The sequence below is a fragment of the Aedes aegypti genome, chromosome 3, assembly GCF_002204515.2.
Source record: "Aedes aegypti strain LVP_AGWG chromosome 3, AaegL5.0 Primary Assembly, whole genome shotgun sequence".
Classification (NCBI taxonomy): Eukaryota; Metazoa; Arthropoda; class Insecta; order Diptera; family Culicidae; genus Aedes; species Aedes aegypti.
In genome coordinates, this window is record NC_035109.1 from 64,687,468 (window position 1) to 64,694,675 (window position 7,208).

The following is a 7,208-nucleotide window of genomic DNA, read 5'->3' on the forward strand; positions in this document are numbered from 1 at the left end:
ATAACTCAACTTCCTCCCGAAAATAAGGTGCATATTTATGGCGATTTCAATCAACGTAATGCAGATTTCATTCCTGATTTTGAAAACGAGAGTATTCTTCTCCCTGTTGTTGGCGATAACGAAACTTTGCAATTTATTTTTGACAAAACTGCATCCTTAGGCCTTAATCAAATAAGTCACGTAAAAAATAAACAAAACTGTTACCTAGATTTTTTATTGACAAATATGCATGATGATTTCTGTGTAAGTGAGTCGATTTCACCATTATGGAAAAATGAAGCGTTTCACTCGGCAATAGAATATTCTATGTTTATGCATATTTATCATACTCCTCACGAATATGTGTATGAGAATATTTTCGATTATAGTAGAGCCAATTATACTAATATTAGATTTAAATTGGATAACGCAAATTGGCAATCTGTTTTGAGAAATCAAAATAATATTGAATGTGCAATAGAGATCTTTTACAATTTATTGTGGGAAACCATTAGGGAGGAAGTACCTGTTAAGAAGAGACGAAGGAATCACAACTCAAAAAATCCAATTTGGTTCAACAAGCAAATCATAAACTTGAAAAATCGAAAACAAAAAGCTCACAAAGTTTACAGAAGATATAAAAAAACAGACGATTTGGAAAAATATTTGGTTATTTGCGACCAACTCAATTTAACCATTTCTACAGCACTTACCGAGTACATAAAAACTGAAAATGAAATAAAGTCATGTCCAAAGAATTTTTTCAGTTACGTTAAAACTAAACTCAAATCGTGCAACTTTCCATCAACAATGACTTTGGATGAAAAAGTAGGAAATAATTCTGAAGATATATGCAATCTTTTCGCAAAATTTTTTCAAGAAAATTATACAACATTTTCGGAAAACGATCGAGATTATTCTTACTTTTCACATTTTGCTGACATTCCGAGTGATGTTGGCGTTAATTCTATAAATGTTCAAGACATTTTGTTTGGTCTTAAAAATTTGGACGCCACTAAAGGATCAGGGCCAGATGAAATTCCACCCGGATTCATAAAAAACTTAGCAGCTGAACTCACAACTCCATTATTTTGGTTATTCAATATGTCTCTTCAAACTGGCCAATTTCCAAAGGTATGGAAGAAATCATTCCTCATACCAATATATAAATCTGGTAAGAAATCGGACATTCAAAATTATCGCGGTATTGCTATTATGTCATGTATTTCAAAACTTTTCGAGTCAATTGTAAACAAAAATATGTTTGCCCAAATAAAAAAAATCGTATAACAAACGCTCAACACGGCTTTTTTAAAGGTCGTTCGACCACTACGAACCTTCTGGAATTTGTAAGTTACTCACTGAGTGCAATGGATAAAGGTTACTTCGTAGAAGCTCTTTACACTGACTTTAGTAAAGAATTTGATAAACTTGACATTCCAATGTTGACTTTCAAGCTTGAAAAAATGGGAATCGAAATGAGTCTCCTTAAGTGGATCAAGTCCTATTTAAACGACCGTCAGCAAATAGTAAAATTCAATGGGAAAAGATCAAATCCAATACATGTTACATCTGGAGTACCTCAAGGCTCAAACTTAGGCCCTCTTCTTTTTATTTTATATGTTAATGACGTTTCTTATATTCTAAACAAACTGAGGGTCCTTATACATGCTGACGACATGAAGCTATTTTTAGAAATAAAGAATGATGACGATCATAATGTTTTTAAGAATGAGATACAAATTTTCTACACGTGGTGCTGCAAAAGTTTATTGGAATTGAATATAAAGAAATGTAACCTCATAAGTTATAGCAGAAAACGAACCACACCAAATATGTCTATTGTTTTAGGAAACGAACATGTAAATAAATGTGATAAAATAAGAGACTTAGGAGTTATCTTAGACTCAAAACTATCATTTGTAGATCACTATAATGCAATAATTCATAGAGCAGGAAATATGCTCAATTTCATAAAACGATTTGGCCAACACTTTCGTGTTCCTTACACATTAAAAATACTTTATGTTGCATATGTAAGATCAATATTAGAATATTGTAGTATTGTTTGGTCACCTTAAAAAAGCAGTTTTTATTATACGCACTACGTAATTTAGGCTGGTCAGTACTTCCTCTACCATCATATGAATCACGATGCATGCTTATCAATATGAAATCACTGAAAGTGCGTCGTGATTATGCTATGGTTTCTTTTGTTAACGATATTGTTTCACAGCGCATTGATTCTGCTGATATACTTTCAAAACTGAATTTTTATACTCCAACTCGTCACTTGCGCAATCGTTACTTGTTTAGTAGGTCATCATCGCACGAATTACGCTAAATTTAGTCCGTTGAATCAGATGATGTCTATAAATAATCAGCATTGTGAAATGATTGATGTTAACATGTCTCGAACAAAACTGAAAAAATACTTTTTTGATATACAAAACAATAGTAACTGAGGAATGTATTATGAATCGAGTATGCTCAACAAATTTATAATATATAAACACATAGATATTAAGAACACAATGTAATTTAGAATGGTCTACAAAATGGTTGACGTCAAAATAAAATTAAAAATTAAAAATTCCCGTTGGAGTAGATGTTGACGTTATTAAGCGTAGAGCAAGAGTTGCTAGAACTGCCTGTTGTTCCACCGTTTGGTTTGTTATTATTGATAGTATTACTGCTGCTGCTTCCTGGCAGTCCAGCATTTTGATTGCTAACACCCATGGGATCGTAGAAAATCAATTCTGGAATTTGTCCTCCTAGTACACCGGTCCCATTTGATCTCTCTGAAGAACATTGAAACTGGAAAGTAACCGTTCCAACACAAACCTCACTCATTCCTACTAGCCCGAAGAAGCTCAACTCGGTACCAGCTAATACCACAGATGCGGTGTAAAAGCATTCTGCTTCGATTTGAATAGGTGTTTCGAAAAACACATGGAACGTGTTGCTAGAACCATCCGAGAAGAATTTGGTGCTGTTTTCCGCCAAAACTCGTCCCAGTCTCTTCAACTCAATCTTCACGTCATAATCCGCAGCCCCAGTTGACGATCCGTACAGTCCAAAGCCTACGATGAATATCCGCTTATCAACGGAGAATTGGATCGAATTACACCGTCCCCTGTAAGGCCTCTGATTGCTCCCATTGACACACGAAGCGAATCTATGACACACCTGCGTCTTCAACCCTGCTCGTGACTTGATTGGAAACGTCAACTTCGGCTTATTTTTGGCGGTGAAATTCAGAAATATATCGATCGTTTCCTGGTTGGTCAATATACCAAGCTGCGCCACTCGGTTGGCAAATTCCTCCAGCGACATAGTCGGAATCCGCACCAGGTACAACGCTTGTCCCAACACCTGCCGTTTGTTGTTGGATGTTGGCTCAATCTCGATCTTAGTGCATGCCGCGTGAGCCCAATTCAGCGCCGCTTCGAAGAGATGAATCTCCTTGCAGTTGAGGGTTTCTCGCGCCAGTATGGTTTCGAATGTCTTTAAGTCGATATCGACAAAGCTCTCCGACTTGATGGCCATTTCCGCCTGGGTATCAATCACTTCCCAACAACGCTGCATTAGTTCCGGTTCCTCAAAGAGCCGCGACTGACTTAGTAGGAGGCAGGCGTTTTTTGCCGTTAGACTAGTTTCCAAATAGTTGACACAAGCGCGCGCCAGATGGGGAACAATGTACTTATTGGCGACGTACAGAGTGGCCAGGACATTGTCCGCCTCCAGATGGATCTCATCACAGTAAAGATATTTCAGTAACGTTAAGAAAGCGTTGGGTTCGACATCAGGAACTTTGATTTCTTGTTTGTTCTCAGGCAATCCACCGTAGAACATGGCGTAGAACACGGAGCTGCCAGTTGCGAGCACGTATTTATGAGCCGGTATGGTCTGTACTTGTTCGTCAGTACCGACGATGAAGCGTATGTCCGCCATCAAATCATTGTTGAACATGGCCGCATTCCGCTCCAGAACCGTACTTTTAGTGGCCTGCCAGTTTGGATCGGCTGTGTCTGTTGCGGTAGTACTGGTAATGACACTGCTGCCTCCACTGCTGGTATTGCTGCCGTTTGCTCCAGTTGGTAGACAGAACGAAGTTGCACTGAGGGCACCGGGCGAAGTGATGGTCGGTGATGATGGCGCACTGCAGGGTTGAGTCACTTGCATATTCTCCACTCCTCCTCGGCCGCCACCAGTAGGGCCATTCTGGTTGCCGGGCGCGGTAGCTCCACCAGTACCAGCTGCAGCACCTCCGCTATTTTGGTGAAACGGGGCCAATACGTTGAACATCTGCTCTTCATTCCTCTTCATTGGTCGCTGGAAAATTTTCGCATACAGGTTGGACATAATCTTCCGAAACTTAATGACCAAGCTGGATATCCACTCTTGCCACCAGTAGATAGCCTACTCCCTGTGGCTTCTTTTGCGTTTTTATACACGGGAAAATTTAGGGCGTCGCTTTGGTTACAAAAATTGCACAGGTAATTTGTTTGCTGCTTTGTTGGTTGCCACATGCGACGCCAAACGATAGTTCACAGCATCCTTCAATCGACGTAGCATAACTTCTCGTAGAATGATTAATCCACGTTTCTTAAAAAGGGAAACACAATCCTAGAGGGTGGCACCAAAGTAGTCACTTTTCAGCCATTTTTTATTTTCTCCGACGATTTACCGAGGAGATGTAAAAGCCTGCTGCTTTCCTAATTTAATAAGGTAATTTAATAAATTTCAGAAGATTCTCCATCGATCGATCGGTCAGCGATAAACTAACGGAATATTCATATTTCAAGTTGCTACAACGTGGTTAAAGCTATCGGTATTGTACTTATCCAGGGAACTACTTAAGAGGGGCTTGAAATTATCAATTCACCTGTTGATATACAATTAGCCACTAGCCTAAACATTTATATACCGTTTTGACTCGAAATCCGGACACTTAAGCACCGGGTTAACTTCAAGTACCATTTTTATAATTCGTAATATATATTTCCTTTATTTTTTTGTGGTTTATCATGAAGTTAAATGTTTATTCTATTGCATGCTGCAATAAAAATAGTAATTTATCATACAAAAAAATGTTTAAATATGCAAAAACTTGAGATGAGTCTTGATTCGAAATCCGGACACTATTAATAGGTTGCTTCGAATTCTGGAAAAAACGCTGAAGCTGCCAGAAAGGTACATAAAGTTACGTCAAAAATCACTCCACTCACCTTATGCTAGCGCCTGGATTCACAATGCATTACCCCACCTATAGTTTGATTCATGGTAACACTCTTGATTTAATGCACCAGACACAAAAGTAGCACAATTTATTTTTTGTAATGTTAAAAAATTAATGTTCGTTGGTTAACTAGACACGACACCTCCCAATGAATTGGATATAACTTAGTTTTCTTCAAATATTCCTGCATGTCCGGCTTTCGAAGCAGTCAAATAATTTGCTTCTTAATCCGGACACTGAGATTTTTTCACATAAAACTAATAATCCGAGCATTTCAAGACATTTCCACTTCACAGCAATAGGACACAATAGTTGACTCTTCATTTAAAACGTGATTTGGCACAATAACGCTGTTTTCAATTAAATTTAAATCGAATCTTTCTTCAACGGCAACTGTAAGATGCAGTTTAACAAGGACTGAAATGTGTGGGGAATCGATACGCATTTTGTTTTTTATTTTTATTTTTAATATATTGCAGCCTACTGCGATATATTAACAACTATAACATACAATTAAAGTTGAAGAACAGTTTTGTACATAAGTAACATCGAAAAATTTGAATTTATATTATTAAAGATGTAAAAACAGTCATAGCAAAGACAAATTAAAGACCCCCATGTCCCTTGCAGTTGCCCAATATTTTATGGCTCATAAGGTAATCTAGAATGCCGTGAAAAGTGTACTGCGGTCTGTCAAACTTGGGTACCTTTTGTACTACCGAGGGACGAAATGCAGTACTAGAAGTGGTGCCCAATCTGAACCCGAGTGGGACGGACCTGGTCATAGTGTCCGGCTTTTGAAGCGTCCGGCAATTCGAAGCAAAACGGTACGTATGACGGCAACAGTCAGGTCTTTTTATCCACTGCCTACTATTATAAGTTCTGATAAAATTTTGGACAAAAGAGTGTAGCTGAGTTACACTCAGACAAAATTTATGGAAAAAAAAAGTCGTGAAAAATACAAAGAATTTTGGTGTAATGTCACGAGGGATCATCAAAGTAGTTGCTAGCAGAGTTGCTTAATATCAATCATGTCAGCTGATGGCTGATGGTCTAAAACTATCAATATCACTTGCTAGCCATCAGTGCGCATCGTACCTTCGTGCTGTGCGTACACGAATTCTCTCTGCTCTTGGAAGTTTTCTTAAAAACTACCTAAAGCAATAAAACAGTACTTTTCAGTGCTACAAAAACAGTACTTTTCAGTGCTAAAATTAAAAACGGTACTTTTCAGTGCTACTAAAACAGTACTTTTCAGTACTATTTTTTCTACTATTGATCCCTTTACGATCCTTGTTTGGACCCGTGCCTTCGATTTTTCGTTGGACCCGTTGGCGAAAGCTAGCGGTGGTAATCCTTCTTGGACACCGTCTTGGGAAAAAACCTCTCGAAGGTCACGTCTTCTTTCGTTTATTAACTAAACATGGTATCAACAACAAACAAAAGGAAGGGTGAATCTCTGAATTCACTACTTCCTTCCAAAAAAGTGGGTTTTAAAACTGTCACTACACGTGGCAAGAATGGAAGAAAGGACGCTTCCCCGGAATGCGAACTTTCTTCCAAGGGTGAAATGAATAATTGTATCGAAATGAGCAATCAGTTCGATGCTCTAGACAAATTTTCCGAACACCAAATCGAAGCAGCCTCTAGTCCAGGCTCTTTGATTCAAGTGAGGAAGCAAAGAGTGCCGCCTATCGTGGTCAGTTGTTCCGAATTTGCGGGATTTAGGCAGGAGATCTTGAACTCCATTAGGGGAATCAAGGTTTCCTTCCAAATCGCAAAGAAAGGAGACTGTCGCGTTTTGCCGGAAACTCTTAAAGATCGTGAACTTCTTCTCAAACATCTTGAAGAGAAGAAGCACAAATTTTTTACTTATGACGACAAAACTGAACGTTTGTTCAAAGTTGTCTTGAAAGGTTTCTCAAGTGACTATAAATCACCTGAAGAGATTAAAAATGGAATAAATGATTTACTTGGATTTTCCCCA

The 7,208-nt window shown here is 38.3% G+C and overlaps 1 pseudogene; it reads right to left on the minus strand.

Moving 5' to 3' along the window:
* Positions 1-2,550: 2,550 nt before the first annotated feature.
* LOC5563872 lies at positions 2,551-4,717 on the minus strand (annotated as a pseudogene).
* Positions 4,718-7,208: the final 2,491 nt, after the last annotated feature.